This window comes from Rhinolophus sinicus, chromosome 5 (assembly GCF_057876585.1).
Source record: "Rhinolophus sinicus isolate RSI-liver-muscle chromosome 5, RSI-T2T, whole genome shotgun sequence".
Lineage (NCBI taxonomy): Eukaryota > Metazoa > Chordata > Mammalia > Chiroptera > Rhinolophidae > Rhinolophus > Rhinolophus sinicus.
Window position 1 is genome coordinate 70,795,880 of NC_142505.1, and position 17,229 is coordinate 70,813,108.

Sequence of the window (17,229 nt, forward strand, 5' to 3'; positions counted from 1 at the left end):
TCATCAATAAATCAACAAACAAGTGCTAGTGAGGATGTGGAGAAAAGGGAACCCTTGTGCACTGTTGGTGAGATTGCAGATTGGTGCAGCCACTATGGAAATCAGTATGGAGGTATCTGAAAAAACTGAAAATGGAACTAACTTATGATCTAGCAATTCCACTCCTAGGTATCTATCCAGAGAAATCCAAAACTGTAATTCAAAAAAATGTATGCACCCCTATGTTTATTGCAGCACTATACATAATAGCCAAGACATGGAAACAACTGAAATGCCCATCAGTAGACAACTGGATTAAGAAACTGTGGTACATTTATACAATGGAGTATTATACAGCATAAAGAAGAAGGAAATCTTACCATTTGCAACAATATGGATGGACCTAGAGAACATTGTGTTAAGTGAAATAAGTCAGACAGACAAAGACAAATACAATATGATCTCACTTATATGTGGAATCTGAAGAAAAGAATAAATAAATGAACTAATCAGAAACACTCTCAGAGACATAGAGGAAAAACTGAGGGTTGCTAGATGGGAGGGGGGTGGGGATAAGGGGGAAGGAGAGGGGATTAGAAAGCACAGTCAGTAATCACAAGATTGCCACGGGGATACAAAAGTCAATTTGGGGAATGTAATCAATAATGTTGTAAAGATTTTGTAGGGTATCCGATGGATACTTGTTCCATTAGGGAGACCACCTCATGGATGATGTAGATGCCTGATCACTGCACTGTACACCTGAAGCTGAAGCTGAACAATAACGAATGTCAACTACAGGTATATATATATATATATATATATATATATATATATATATATATATATATATATATATATGAAGCAGAGTACAGCATTAGGAATAGAGACAGTGGAAATGTAATGGCTCTGTGCGAAGTCAGAGGGGTAGTGGATGGGGGAGGGGGTTGTCACTGTGTGAGGGATATAAATGATAAATGTCTAACTATTACATTGTTTTGTGCACCTGAAACTCATTAAAAAAATTTAAAAACGACAACAAACGAAATCAAACAAAAAATAAAAAAATACCTTAAGACAAATGAAGATGAAAACATAACTTTCCAAAATTTATGGCATGTAGCAAAAGACGTTCTAAGAGGCAAGTTCATAGCTATACAGGCCTATCACAAGAAACAGGGAAAATCCCAAATAAACACTCTTAACTTTACACCTAAAGGAATTAGAAAAAGAAGAACAAACAAAATGCAAAGTAAGTAGAAGAAAGGAAATAATGAAGATCATACTAGAAATAAACAAAATAGAGACAAAAAAAAGAAAGGAAAGAAAAGAAAAGAAAAAAAAAACACATAGAAAGATCAATGAAATTACGAGCTGGTTCTTTGGAAAGATAAATAAAATGGACAAACCTCTACCCATACTTATCGAAAGAGAGAGAGAGAGAGACAGAGAGAGAGAGCCCAAATAAATAAAATCAGAAATAAAAGAGGAGTGATTACAACTGACACAACAGAAATACAAAAGATCATTAAAGAGTACTACGAATAGTTATATGCCAACAAAATGGACAATCTAAGAAAGAAAAACAGAAAAATTTCTAGAAACATACAGCCTTTCAAGACTGAAACAGGAAGAAACAGAGTATCTGCACAAATTATAGCAATGATATTGAAGTAGTAATCAACAAACAAAAGCCAAGGAACAGACAGCTTCAAAGATTAATTCTACCAAACAGTTAAAGAAGAATTAGTACCTATCTTTCTCAAACTATTCCAAAAATATGAAGAGGAAGGAATGCTTAAAAATGCATTTTACAAAACCATTATTACCCTAATACCAAAACCAGACAGACACTACAAAAAAAGAAAATTACAAACCAATGTTCCTGATGATCATACATGCAGAAATCTCAACAAAATTGTAGCAAACCAAATTCAACAATATGTAAAAAAGATTATGCACCAACAATCAAGTTTGATTTATACCAAGGATGAAAGGATGATTCAATACCTGTAAAACAATGTGATACACCACATCAACAAAACCAAGGATAAAAATCATATGATCATCTCAATAGATGCAGAAAAAAATGGTTTCACAAATCTCAACATCCATTTATGATAAAAACTCTCAATTAAGTGGATATAGAAGGAACTTACCTCAACATGATAAAGCTATATAATATAAGCCCACAGCAAACATCATACTTAATGATGAAAAGCTGAAAGTTTTTCTCTAAAATTAGGAACAAGACAAGAATACCAACTCTCACAACTATTATACCATGTAATATTGGAAGTTCTAGCCACAGCAATCAGACAAGAAAAAGACGTAAAAGTCATACAAATTGGAAAGAAGTAAAATTGTCACTCTTTGCAGATGGCATGATACTTATTATATATAGAAAGCTCTAAGATCTCTTAGCTATGGGCATCTATGCTTTTTATAATGTTCTTTTTGTCCTTTCTAATGATAGGGTATAGGAGTTGTTTTTCCTTCTTAATCTACACATAATATTTACCTCTTATGTGGAACAATTGTGGAAATTTAACATTCTGAAAACAAAGAAAGTCTTGAAAGCAACAAGAGAAAAACGAGGATTTGAATGACTGGATTTTTCATTAGAAACCACAGGTGCCAGAAAGGATTGTAAAATATCTTTAAAATGCGGGGAAAAAAAACTTGTAAGCTCTGAAATGTATACTATGAAGTAAAATTATCTTTCAGAAATGAGACAAAATAAAGACATTCTCAAGGAAGGCAAACTAAGAACTTTTGTTGCCAGCACACATGGTCTAAAAGAAATGCTAAAGGAAGTTCTTTATTCTGAAGGGAGCATCAGGAATTTCAGGAATGAATAAAGAGCAATAGAAAGAGTAAATATATAAGTAAATATAATAGAATATTTATTAAGTTTTTAAAAATATGCCTGACTGTCAAGATAAAAAATTATTATTCTGTAAGGTAGGTTTATCAATGTATATAAGATATAATAAATATGACACCTATAACATAGAGAGGGGAGGTAAAGACATATGTTTGTAAGCCTTCTTTATTTTACTTGACTTTGCAAAATATTAACTCTAATATTTTAGCTGTGTATATTGTAATCCCTATGTAAGTATATTTTAGCTAAGTATATTGTAATCCGTAGAGTAGTCATTAAAAAGTCAATAGATAAAGTGCAAAATAAAAACATTCAATTAATCCAAAAGAGAGAAAGACAGGGGGCATAGAGGAAAAAGAACTAAAGTAAATAAAGTGAAAATAAATAAATAATAAAGTGGTAGACCTAAATCCAACCATATCAATAATTAATTTAACGTAAATGGTCTAAATACACCAATTAAAAAAGATTATCAAATTGGATAAGAAAACAAGACCTAACTAATTATATGCTGTGAATAAGAAACCCACCTTAAATATAATTAAATATGTGGGTTAAAAGTAAAAGGTAGAAAAACATACATGCAACTACTAGTAAAAAGAAACCTGGCATTAACATCAATATTAAAAAATTTAGATAAATGTTTTTGAATATTAGCATTAAACTAAGTAGACTCAGAATAAGGAAAATTATCAGAGATAAAGAGGGATCTTACATAAAGACAAAAGGATGACTTCACCATGATATAACAATCCTAAATATGTATGCACCTAATATCAGAGCTTCAAAATCCATGAAGCAAAACTGATTGAACTGAAAGGATAAATAGGCATATCCACATTCCTGCTAAGAGACTTCAACCTTCCTCTCTTCGTTATCTGTAGAACATGTAGACAAACAATCAGCAAAGATGTAGGAGATCTGAACAACACTTATCAACCAATGACCAAAATGATGTTTATAGAAAACTCACACACCTGCAGTAGAATGCATATTCTTCTCAAGTACAAATGGAACCAATATCCTGAGACATAAACAAACCTCTATTTGTAAGAGTTGCAAAGGTACAAAGTGTATTCTCTTTAAAATATAATTAAAATAGAAATCAATAATAGAATAATATGTGGAAGATCCACAATTTTTGAAAATTAATTAAGATTTTCTGTTTGTTCCTTAGCCTCTTTTGTTCCTTAGCCTCTTTTTTTTTCCTCTGGGTCATCTGTGTCTTCCTTGTTGTTTGGTAGAGAGTTCTATGTATTCTTTGTATGAGTCATTTGTTGATAGCAAGTTGTGACTAGTGTATCACCTCCCACTCTGGGCTTTGTCATCTCACAATTTTATGTTGTCATTTTTTTTGAACAGGCCTTCTTAATTTTAATTTGGTCAAATATATTTATCTTTTTCTTTATGCTTAGTGCTTTACATATCTCATTAAAGAAATCACTCCCTATTTAGAACACATCCTCCAATTTATCTTATATAACATTTATAACTTTAACATTTAGATATTAAGTAACCTAGAATTGATTTTTTTTGTACAGTGTGGTATAGTAAGACAATTTAAAATTTCCTTGTACTAACCCAATTGTTTTGGCAGCATTATTTGAAAAGATGGTCCTTTCCATGCCATTACCAGCACATCTCAATACCAGGATCTGTTTCTAGCCTCTATTGTGTGCTATTGTTATATTTTGTCAATCCTATACCAACACCATACTGACTTATAATAGATTTATAGTAAGTCTTGATTTGGTGCATTTTCTCAAATTATTCTTAAGGAAGTCTTGGCTATTCATTATGGTTTACATTTCCATATAAATTTTTAGAATCAGACTTCCAAGTTTCGTTACAAAAATTAGTTGAGGGACTATCAGTCTGTCAGAGTCGCGGTGTTCCTTGGGGGTCCTGAAATCTAGGGAGGTCGTTTTGGCTGCATTTTTCCTGCCTCCCAGCGCTTCCCCCATGGCGGGTGGTAATGCACAGTCAGAAGTGCGAGATGAGCACCAGGCTCCCACAGGGCTGCTCATTGTTTTTATCTCCGTGTGCATGGCTCTTCCTGCCGAGGGTATATTCTGGGTCCCAGCTTACAGGACAGACAAGTACAAGAGACTGAAGGTGGAAGTGGAAAAACAGAACAAGAAATTGGAAAAGAAGATGGAGACAGTAACAGAGTCAACTGGTCAACAACAATAGAAGAAGAATAATAGGCAGGAAGAGAAACAGAGACCTGTCAGTGGTTGGAATGAAATCCATGTTTGCAATTGGCTTTTGTTTTACTGACCAAATGGGAATGTTCAATTCCATATTTGATGGTAGAGTGGTGGCAAAGCTCCCTTTCACCCGCCTTTCCTACATCCAAGGACTGTCTCATAAAAATCTGCTGGGCAAAGACACCATAGACTGTTTCTTCATCTTCTTGTATATTCTCTGCACCGTGCCCATCTGACAGAACATCCCGAAGATTCTTGAGCTTGCCCCTTCATGAGCTGCCACCAAGCAGGCCAGTGGATTTCTTGGCCCTCCACCTCTTTCTGAGAAGTTCTCTTGAAATCAAGAAGAACCATCTACTTCCTGTCATTTTTTCTTTTTTAGAGATTCAAATCAGATGGGCAACTATTTTGTAGCAAGAGCCAAAGGCAGCCTTAGCACGTGGGCCACTTTCTAGTTTTCAGTTTTTTCTAGACTTTATCGATAGGATTTGAATGAAAATGGCATCCAACAAACAAACATGACAGGGCTTTCAGTCACAGATGAATGTTCTAAATAAGTGTGTTGATTAGATAAGTTCAGGTGATGTTTATGTAATGAGATACTGTGTCTTTCTTTCCTTCTTTCTTTCTTTCTTTTTCTCTTTCTTTTTTTAATTAAAGTTTACTGGGGTGACAATTGTTAGTAAAGTTACATAGATTTCAAGTGTACAATTCCGTAATACATTAACTGTTTCTTTCTTGTGTTGCCAACATGAACATTTTCTGTGGGACCAGCTCTTGAGACTGCTGTGTGCTGTGGAATTGGCTGTCCATGAGCACTTAGCAGTCTGGAAGAAAATTTTAGTTTTTCTTTAGTTAGTGACTCTTAATTGGAACTATTTGTTTTTTGTGTGTTTTTAAGCCAAATATATAACCTGCAATCAATAAAGAGGTAAAAATTTTAGCTATTTCATCTATTAGGAGAGATCTGTTTCGTTTTTGACATGTTTCTAGATACATGTTTTTAGTGACCTGAACATAAAGGAAGGGCTGAAATAAAAGTGTTTAATGTGAAAAAAAAATTAGTTGAGATTTTTGATTGAGACTGTAATGAATATATGATTAATTTGAGAACTGATGTTTATAACCTTGAATTTTCTGTCCTACAAACCACGACAAAGCTATATCTCTGTTTATGTCAGTCTTTAGGAAATTTTAATAAAGTATTACAGTCTCTCCTGCAAAGTTCTTGTATGGTTTTTATTATATTATCCCAAGGCATTTGTGGGTTTTTTGTTTCTGTAAATTATACCTTTTTAAAATTTCATTTTTGAATACTGACATGTTTATTTACATATATTATTTTTATATCTTTTGTATCCAGCAATTTTGTTACAAACACCTATTACCTCACATAGTTTATCTGTAGATTCTTTTGGATTTTTTTACACTCAAAAATTATATATCTGAAAATGAAGACTGCATGATTTTTCCTTTTTAGTTCTTATTGATTTATTTCTTTTCGTGTATGAATTTTTTAAAATTGTGGTTAAAAACACATAACAGAAAATTTACTATTTAACCATTTTTTTAAATTGAAACCACTTTATTGTTTTTCCTTAGTCTTAACTTTTGTGGCTGCATCCCTAAAAAATATACTTTAAGTTTGCTTGTTTCTTTATTTAGGTATAGTTGACATACAATGGTCTATTAGTTTCAGGTATACAATATAGTCGATAGATATTTATATACCTTACAATGTCATCACCACATTAAGTCTAGTAAGCATCTATTGCCATGTAAATTTATTATCACAGTATTATTGACTATATTCCCCCTACCTCTTTCTCCATTTCTTCACTCACCTTCTGGCAACCACCAGTTTGATCACTATTTCTATAAATTTATTTATTTATTTTAGATTCCACATATAGGTTAAATTATATGGTATTTGTTATTCTCTGTCTGACTTATTTTGTTTAGCATGGGTCCATCCATGTTGTTGCAATTGGCAAGATTTCATTCTTTTTTTTTTTTCTTCAATTTTTAAAATTAGTTTCAGGTGCACAAAACAATGTAATAGTTAGATATTTATCATTTATATCCCTCACACAGTGACAACCCCCCTCCCCCATCCACTACCCCTCTGACATTGCACACAGCCATTATATTTCCACTGTCTCATTCTTTTTTAATTTAAGTATATAGTTCAATAGCATTAGGTATTTACACTATTGTACAAGCAATCTTTTTGCTTTGTTTTATCGTAGCCCTGAATGAGTGTTTTGAAATTTATCTGTACTCTTTTGGATTTTCTAAACTCAAAATGATATCATCTGAAAATAATGACTGTATTAACTTCAAATTTCCAGTACTTATTCATTTATTTCTTTTTCTTATCTTAATGTTCTAGTTTCAACCTCCAGTGAAAAGTTGAGTATAATGATAATGGGCAACTTTTGTCTTCCTCCTGAGCTCAGTGGGAGAGGCTTCAATGCTACTTTTCCTAGGAGTTTTGTTGTAGGTTCTCTTCTCATCTCTTTTCTGTGAAACTCACATTGCTTACATTTTATTGACAAAGTGATGTTTCTAAATGCCAATCATGTAAGTTCCTCTTCTTAAGATTTGTTAGAGGCCCTTCATAAGCTTCATGATAAAACTGAATGTGTTAGCTTAACAACCAACACCTTTTATTAGTGACCCCCCTACCCATACCTTTCCTGTCTTTTCTCCTGACCCTCCCTTAAATGAAGCTTTTATTACACTCCTGGAATTTATTTACTGTTTTCCAAATATATACTACTGCTGCATTCCTTATGATTGTACTCTGCAATGCCCTTCAGCTTGGAAAACCATTTTGTACTTACACCATTCCCTACATAAAGCTTCTTAGCCTCAAGGATCAGCGTGGGTGTTTCCTCTGTTGGAATCGTCCCAGAACCTGGTAAGTGTGGGAGCTTCTCTTCCATGCTTTGAGCAGCCAGCACACACATCTCTCAGGCACTTACAACATTTACTGAATGGAAGTTGTCAGTTTACTGCTCATCTCTACTTCTATCTGTTAAGACTAGAGAGCAAGGGCTCTCACTCACAGCTGTAATCTCACTGTGGAGTACCATTTGCTTCTCTCTTTTTTTTTAAATTAAAGTTTATTGGGGTGACAATTGTTAGTAAAGTTATATAGATTTCAGGTGTACAATTCTGTATTACATCATCTATAAATCCCATTGTGTGTTCACCACCCAGAGTCAGTTATGTGGTATATGAACCAAAAACAACAAAAGAACAAGAGAAACAAAAACTCATAGACACAGACAATAGTTTAGTGGTGACCAGAGGGTAAGGGGGGAGGGGGGTGGTAGATGAGGGTAAAGGGGATCAAATATATGGTAACGGAAGGAGAACCATTTGCTTCTGGCTTTGAAGTAGAGGCTGTGCTCAGCTAATTTTCAGACTCTCCTTTTCAATATAAGCATGTAAGGATAAAGATTTCTGTCTAAGAACTGCTCCATATGCATCACATAACTTTGGAATGTAGCATTTTTTCACGTTTAAAAATTAATAAACTTTTCAAGAGCAGTTTCAGTTTACAGAAAAATTGGGTACAAAATACACAGTTCACGTGTGCACAATCTCCCCTCTTATTAACATCTTGAACTGTGTGGTACATTTGTTATACGATCAGCCAAATTAATAAATTATTATTAAAGGGAATACATAGTTTATATTAGGGTTCACTCTCTCTGTTGTACATTCTATGGGTTTTGACAAATATCTAATATCATGTTTCCACCATTATAATATCATACAAAATAGTTTCACTGCCTTAAAATTCCCCTGCGTTCCTCCCATTCATCTCTCCCTTCCATTTAACCCTTGACAACCGTTGATCTTTTTATTTTCTCCATAGTTTTGTCTTTTCCAGAATATCATATCGTCAGAACCATATAGTATATTGCCTTTTCATACTGGCTTCACTTAGTAATATGCATTTAGAATTCTTCCATGTCTTTTCATGGCTTGATATTTGATTTCTCTTTAATTGGTGAATAGTATGCATTGCATGGATGTACCACAGTTTGATTATGCATTCACTCTTTGATGGACATTTCTTCCAAATTTCAGCAATTATGAATAAAGCTGCTATAAACATCTGTGTACAAGGCTTTTTGTGCAAATGGGTTCTCAGCTCATTCAGAAGAATACAAAGGAGCACACTTGCTGGATCATGTGGTCAGACTGTTCACTTTTGTAAGAACTGTCTTCTCAAGTGGCTGTACTATGTTGCATTCCCACCAGCAATTAATGAGAGTTCCTGTTGCTCCACATTCTCACCAACATTTGGAATTGTCCATGTTTTCGATTTTAGCCCAAGAGTACTATTTTTACTCTTCTTTATTCTAACTTATAGCTTTTATTATGATTTTGTTTTCACCCATGAGTTACTTTAAATTACAGTGTTGACAATATCTAACTGTATACAGTCCCCATATTTTTAAATTGCTTTATACCTTAATTGCATTATAGTTATAGAATATGTTTTTATGCTGGTATCTCAGGTAACTTGTTTTCTGATCTAGTGAGTGATCACTCTGTCAGTTTTCACATACTAGGCAAGATGGCATCTCTCTCACTGTGGGTGACCTGGCTGAGTGTGTCTAATAAATGATGAGTGGATGGGTTTTACCCGAGGGGCTAAACCTGCCCTGGACCCTTCCCAATACTTTGGGTACTTGGAAAACAAGTTCTTTCTTATTCTAGCAAATTCTTCTCCATATAGTCTCATAATGAGAGTCTTGGCCCTGAACTCAAGATAAAAGAGGGAACACAGTACACGTATTACCTCAGGCTGTGCCAGGAAACGTTCAGTTTACCTGCTCTTGGGTAATCCTTGTGGAATGGCACCTATTTGTCTGTGCAACCTGCTACCCTCTGATGGGACAACCTCATTTTTTTTTAAATTTAATTTAATTTAATTTTATTAAATTTATTGGGGTGACAATTGTTAGTAAAATTACATAGATTTCAGGTGTACAATTCTGTATTACATCATCTATAAATCCCATTGTGTGTTCATCACCCACAGTCAGTTCTCCTTCCATCACCATATATTTGATTCCCCTTACCTTCATCTCCCACCCCCCACCCCCCACCCCCCACCCCCCTTACCCTCTGGTAACCACTATAAACCAAAAACAAGAAAAGAATAAGACAAACAAATGAGAAACAGAAACTCATAGACACAGACCTCATTTTTTTTTAATTAAAGTTTATTGGGATGACAATGGTTAGTAAAGTTACATAGACTTCAAGTGTACAATTCCGTATTACATCATCTATAAATCCCATTGTGTGTTCAACACCAGAGTCAGTTCTACTTCCATCACTATATATTTGATCCCCTTTACCCTCATATCCCACCCCCCACCCCCCTTACCCTCTGGTAACCACTAAACTATTATCTGTGTCTATGAGTTTCTGTTTCTCATTTGTTTGTCTTGTTCTTTTGTTGTTTATGATTCATATACCACGTATCAGTGAAATCACATGGTTCTCTGCTTTTTCTGTCTGACTTATTTAGCTTAGCATTATACTCTCAAGATCCATTCCTGTTGTCACAAACGGTCCTATTTCATCTTTTCTTACTGCCGAATAGTATTCCATTGTGTATATATACCACAACTTCTTTATCCATTCATCTATCGAAGGACATTTTGGTTGTTTCCATGTCTTGGCCACCATAAATAAAGCTGCAATAAACATTGGAGCACACGTGTCTTTATGGATAAATGTTTTCAGATTTTTTGGGTAGATACCTAGGAGTGGGATTGCTGGGTCATACGGTAATTCTATTTTTAATTTTTTGAGGAACGTCCACACTGCCTTCCATAGTGGCTGCACCAGTCTGCATTCCCACCAACAGTGTATGAGGGTTCCTTTTTCTCCACAGCCTCTCCAACACTTGTTCCTATTTGTCTTGTTGATGATAGCCATTCTAACTGGGGTGAGGTGATATCTCATTGTGGTTTTGATTTGCATTTCTCTGATGATTAGTGATGTTGAACATTTTTTCATATGTCTGTTTGACATTTGTGTGTCCTCTTTGGAGAAATGTGTCTTCAGGTCCTCTGCCCATTTTTCAATTGGGTTGTTTGTTTTTGTGTTGTTGAGTTGCATGAGTTCCTTGTATATTTTGGATATTAGCCCCTTATCGGAGGCACTGTTTGCAAAAATCTTCTCCCATTCAGTTGGTTGCCTCTTCACTTTGTCAATGGTTTCTTTTGCTGTGCAGAAGTTTTTAAGTTTGATATAGTCCCATTTGTTTATTTTAGCTTTTACTTCCCTTGCCGTTGGAGTCAAATTCATGAAATGTTTTTGAACCCGAGGTCCATAAGTTTAGTACCTATTTTCTTCTATGCAGTTTATTGTTTCAGGTCTTATGTTTGAGTCTTTGATCCATTTTGAATTAATTTTGGTACATGGTGACAAATAGCAGTCCAGTTTCATTCTTTTGCACGTGGCTTTCCAATTCTCCCAGCACCATTTATTGAAGAGGCTGTCTTTTCTCCATTTTATGGTTTTTGCTTCTTTGTTAAAAATTATCTGTCCATATTTATGGGGGTTTATTTCTGGGTTCTCAATTCTATTCCATTGGTCTACATGTCTGTTTTTCTGCCAATACCATGCTGTTTTGATTATTGTTGCCCTGTAGTACAAGCTAAAGTCAGGGAGTGTGATACCTCCAGCATTGTTCTTTTTTCTTAAGATTGCTTTGGCTATTCAGGGTCTTTTGTGGTTCCAGACAAATCTGATGATTTTTTGTTCTATTTCTTTAAAAAATGCCATTCGGCTTTTGATGGGGATTGCATTAAATCTGTATATTGCTTTGGGTAATATGGCCATTTAAACTATGTTGATTCTTCCAATCCATGAGCATGGAATGTCTTTCCATTTCTTTGTGTCTTCTTCAATTTCTTTTACAAATACTTGTAGTTTTCAGCATATAGGTCTTTCACATCCTTGGTTAAGTTCATTCCTAGGTATTTTATTCTTTTGGCTGCAATTGCAAAAGGAATTGTTTTTTGTATTTCTTTTTCTGAGATTTCATTGTTAGTATATAGGAATACAATGGACCTTTGTACGTTGATTTTGTAGCCGGCCATATTACTGTATTCGTTGGTTGTTTCTAATAGCTTTTTAGTGGAGTCTTCAGGGTTTTCTATATATAGCATCATGTTATCTGCAAAGAGTGACAATTTAACTTCTCCATTCCCAATTTGGACACCTTTTATTTCTTTCTCTTGCCTGATTGCTCTGGCGCGGACTTCCAACACTATGTTGAAAAGCAGAGGTGATAGGGGACAGCCCTGTCATGTTTCTGAATGTAGAGCAAAGGGTTTCAGTTTTTCACCATTAATTATGATATTAGCTGAGGGTTTGTCATATATGGCCTTTATCATGTTAAGGTATTTTCCTTCATTACCTATTTTATTAAGTGCTTTAATCATAAATGGATGTTGTATCTTGTCAAATGCTTTTTCTGCATTAACGGATATAATCATATGAATTTTGTCCTTTATTTTGTTTATGTGATGTATCACATTGGTGGATTTGCGTATGTGGAACCATCCTTGTGCCCTGGGGATGAACCCTACTTGGTCGTGATGAATAATCTTTTTAATGCATTGTTGTATTCGATTTGCTAGAATTTTGTTTAGGATTTTTGCATCTGTATTCATCAGAGATATTGGTCTGTAGTTCTCTTTTTTTGTGTTGTTCTTGCCAGGTTTTGGTATCAAGGTAATGTTGGCTTCATAAAATGAGTTAGGGAGTATTGTCTCTTCTTCCATTTTTTGGAAGAGTTTGAGCAGAATTGGTATTAGATCCTCCTTGAAGGTTTGGTAGAATTCACTAGTGAAGCCATCTGGTCCAGGACTTTTGCTTTTGGGAATGTTTTGGATGACTGATTCAATTTCTTTACTGGTGATGGGTCTGTTTAGATTTTCCAGTTCTTCATGGATCAGTCTAGGAAGACTATTTGTTTCTAAGAACTTGTCCATTTCTTCTAGGTTATTGAATTTGGTGGCACATAGTCCTTCATAGTATTCTTGGATGATCCTTTCTATTTCTGGGGCATCCGTGATAAGTTCGTTTTTTTCATTTCTGATTTTGTTTATTAGTGTCTTCTCTCTTTTTATCTTAGTGAGCCTAGTAAGGGTGTTTCAATTTTGTTAACCTTTTCAAAGAACCAGCTGTTTGTCACATTAATTTTTTGTATTGTCTTTTTGTTCTCTATCTCATTTAGTTCTGCTCTGATTTTTATTATTTCCTTTCTTCTGCTGACCTTTGGTTTCATTTGTTCTTTTTCTAGTTGTTTAAGGTGTAACGTGAAGTTATTTATTTGGGATTTTTCTTGTTTCTTGAGATATGCCTGTAATGATATAAATTTTCCCCCTAAAACTACTTTTGCTGCATCCCAAAAATTTTGGTAGGATATATTTTCATTGTCGTTTGTTTTTATGTATCTTTTGATCTCTCCTCTAATTCCTTCTTTGACCCCGTCGTTCTTTAAAAGTGTGTTGTTTAATCTCCATGTATTTGTGTTTTTTCCTGCTTTCTTTTTGCAGTTGATATCCAATTTCAAAGCCTTGTGATCAGAGAATATGCATGGTATGATTTCATTCTTCTTAAATTTGCTGAGGTTAGTTTTATGTCCCAATATGTGGTCTATCCTGAGAATGTGCCATGTACAATAGAAAAGAATGTATAGTCTGATGTTTTAGGATGAAGTGCTCTATAAATGTCAATTATGTCTATTTCATCTAATGTGTCATTTCGGGCTGCTATTTTGTTATTTATTTTCTGTTTGGATGATCTATTCATAGCTGTCAAAGATGTATTCAGGTCCCCAAGTATAATTGTGTTTTGGTGAATTTCTCCCTTTAGTTCTGTTAGTAGTTGCTTGGTATATTTCGGTGCTCCCTGATTGGGGGCATAAATATTGACTATTGTTATGTCTTCTTGGTGTATAGTCCCCTTTACCATAATGAAATGTCCATCTTTGTCTCTTGTTATCTTTTTCACCCTGAAGTCTGTTCCATCTGATATCAATATGGCTACACATGATTTTCTCTGGATACCATTTGCTTGGAGTGTCAATTTCCACCCTTTCACTTTGGGTTTATGCTTGTCCTTCTAGCTGCGATGTGTCTCTCGGAGACAGCATATGGTTGGGTTTAGTTTTTTGATCCAATCTGCTACTCTGTGCCTTTTTATTGGTGAGTTCAGTCCATTTACATTTAGGGTGAGTATTGATATGTAAGGATTTCCTGTCATTCTGTCTTTAGTTTCCTGGTAAGGCTGTGTCTCAATTGTTTCTTTGCCTTTTTGTTGTTGTCTATTATTTCTGTGTGGTGGTATTCTATGATGTTTCCCTCTGTTTCTTCTTTTATTACAGTATATGTTTGAGTTCTGGATTTTTTTTTTGAGTGGTTACCATTAAGTTTATGTAAAAGAAAGTTTGATATTTAGAGTATTCCATTTTCTTCAGCACGCTTACTTTCTCCATTCTCGTATTCCGGTTCAGGCCTTTACTCTCCCCTTTTTTATGTTTTGGTTGCCACAAATTGTCCCTGTTGATGGTGGTCGAATAGCCTCCTTTAGTATTTCTTGTAGTGCAGGTCGTGTATTAGAAAATTCCCTCAGCTTCTGTATGTCTGGAAAGGTCCTTATTCCTCCTGCATAGCTAAAGGATATCTTTGCTGGATATATTATTCCTGGCTCCTAATTTCTCTCTTTCAGTAGTTTGAATATTTGGTTCCACTTCCTCCTGGCTTGTAGAGTTTCTGCTGAGAAAGCTGATGATAATCTAATGGGCTTTCCTTTGTAGGTTACCGTCTTCTTTTCCCTGGCTGCCTTGAGCATTCTTTCTTTGTCGTTGATTTTTGATAGCTTCAATACAATGTGCCTTGGGTAAGGTCTGTTGGGATTGAGGGAATTAGATGTTTTATTTGCTTCTTGGATTTGAGGATCCAGTTCTTTCCACAAGTTTGGAAATTTCTCATCGACTATATGTTTGAATATACTCTCAGTTCCCTTCTCTCTTTCTTCTCCTTCTGCTTTGCCCATTTTTCTTATATTGCTTTTTCTGATGGAGTCAGAAAGTTGTTGTAGAATTCTCTCATTTCTTTTAAGTCTCAAGTCTCTTTTTTCTTCCATCCTTGTCATTTCCAGGTTTCTGTCTTCGATGTCACTGATTCTTTCCTCCATCTGGTCAACTCTACTTCCTAAGCTGGCTATTTCATTCTTCATTTCTGCTTTTGAGTTCTTAATCTCCAGAAATTCTATTTGGTTCTTTTTTAAAATTTCAAACTCTTTGGAAAAATGCGCATGTTGTTCTTTGATTGTGTTATGAGTTCATTAAACTGCCTTTCTGTATTTTCTTGCATCTCGTTGAGTTTTTTCAGAACTACAATCTGAATTCTCTGTCATTTAAGTCACATATTTCCATATCTTTAACTTCATTTTCTGGAGACTTTTCACTTTCTTTCTGAGCCGTCTTGTTGCCTTAGTTATTTATGGAAATTAATGGTTTATTATTTCTCTTCCTAGACATCTACAAGAGTGGGTTCTGCAACAGATTGATAGGAAGAGGTCTTTGTTTTGTTTTCCCTTACGTGTTGGTAGAATGTTTTATTTTCTCTCTGACTGCAGCCCTTTTTTCTCTCTCATACTGTAGTGTTATGTTTTCTCTGCACTATTGCAACTTCTCACACAATGGGGCTACTCCCTGGAAAGCGGGCTTCTCCTCTGTTAACAGTTTGCCTGGGTCATAGGGCGCCTTGACCCTGTGGGGATGCGGAGAGCTTTTGAAGTTCCAAAGCTCTTCCAGCTCCAGATTCAGAGCCTGTGTGTTTCAGCAGTTCTGTTTACTTCTGCAGGGATCCGCCCAGATAGGTGGGGCCAGGGGCGGGGTGAGTTGTGAGAGGTGGCCCAGAGCAATGGCGGTGACCACCGCCACAGCCAGACCTGCTTCCACAGTTCCCTCCCCTTTGCCAGAACTAGTTGGGCTGCGAATTTGTGTCTGCGGTCCACAGTTCTCAGAACAGCAAATATTCTGTTCTTTTGATCTAACACTGCTACTGTTTCCGTTTCTAGCACTGGTAGGTGGGGGCGGGGCGAGCTCTGAGAGGGTAGTGAGGGGGCGGCTAGTCTCAGTGCCTAAGACCTCCGTTCTCTGCTCGGCAGTGAGGGCTTAAACTACCGTTTTCAGCCTTCTTCCCTCAGTTTTTTCTCCGAGTTCTCTGCCATGAGCGTTGGGTTCAGCCATGTTATATGCTGCCCCCTCAGCCCTGTGGGCCATAAGCGGAGCCCTAGCAGTCCGAGTTCTTCCCTCTCCCGCAGCTGCCCCCCGTGTGGCTCCGTCTCCACACTTCTCCCTTCTGTCCTCCCCTGCTTGCGCGAATCTCCCACCTGTAGGTGATTTCGGTAGTGGGCCGCTTCGTCTTGCCTGTCTGCTGTGCAGGGCGTCCTTTGTGGAGTTATTGTTGTTTGATTAGTTGTAAATTCCAGGGGAACTTTACAGAGGCTCAACTCACGCTGCCATTTTGATGAGGTCTCTAAAAAATAGCTTTATTTTTAAAGCAGTTTTAGGTTTACAACAAAATTGAGTGTAGAGTACAGTTTCAATACATCCCTTTCAATCCACATCACATATAAACATGTGAGTATGCAACTCCTCCATCATCAACATCCCCAACAGGGTGGTACATTTATTACAACTGATGAACCTGCCTTGACACATCATTATCAACCCAAGGCCATAATTTACATTTACATTACAGTTCACTCTTGGTGTTGTACACTCACTTACCAAATTCAGTTAAAGTTCCTTTATATATTTTTGTGACTTGATAGGTCATTTCCTTTAATACTGAATAATATTCCTTTCCATGAATGTACTTTAGTTTGTTTGTCCATTCATCTCTTCAAGGACATCTTGACTACTTCCAAGTTTTGGCAGTCATGAATAAAGGTGGTATAAGCATCAATGTACAGGTTTTCGTGTAGAATGCAATGCTGTATGATATAGAAAGAGTATGATTAGTTTTGTAAGAAAGTGCTAAACTGTCTTCCAAAATGGCTGTACCAGGAAAGTTTCTGTTACTCCACAGA

The 17,229-nt window shown here is 35.7% G+C and overlaps 1 protein-coding gene and 1 pseudogene across 1 annotated transcript in view; both read left to right on the forward strand.

The window, feature by feature from the left end:
- The window catches only part of LOC141567351 (butyrophilin-like protein 9), a 390,425-nt gene that overhangs the window by 34,205 nt on the left and 338,991 nt on the right, over window positions 1-17,229 (forward strand). The window lies entirely within an intron of this gene.
- LOC109439460 (calcium load-activated calcium channel pseudogene) lies at window positions 4,892-5,414 on the forward strand (annotated as a pseudogene).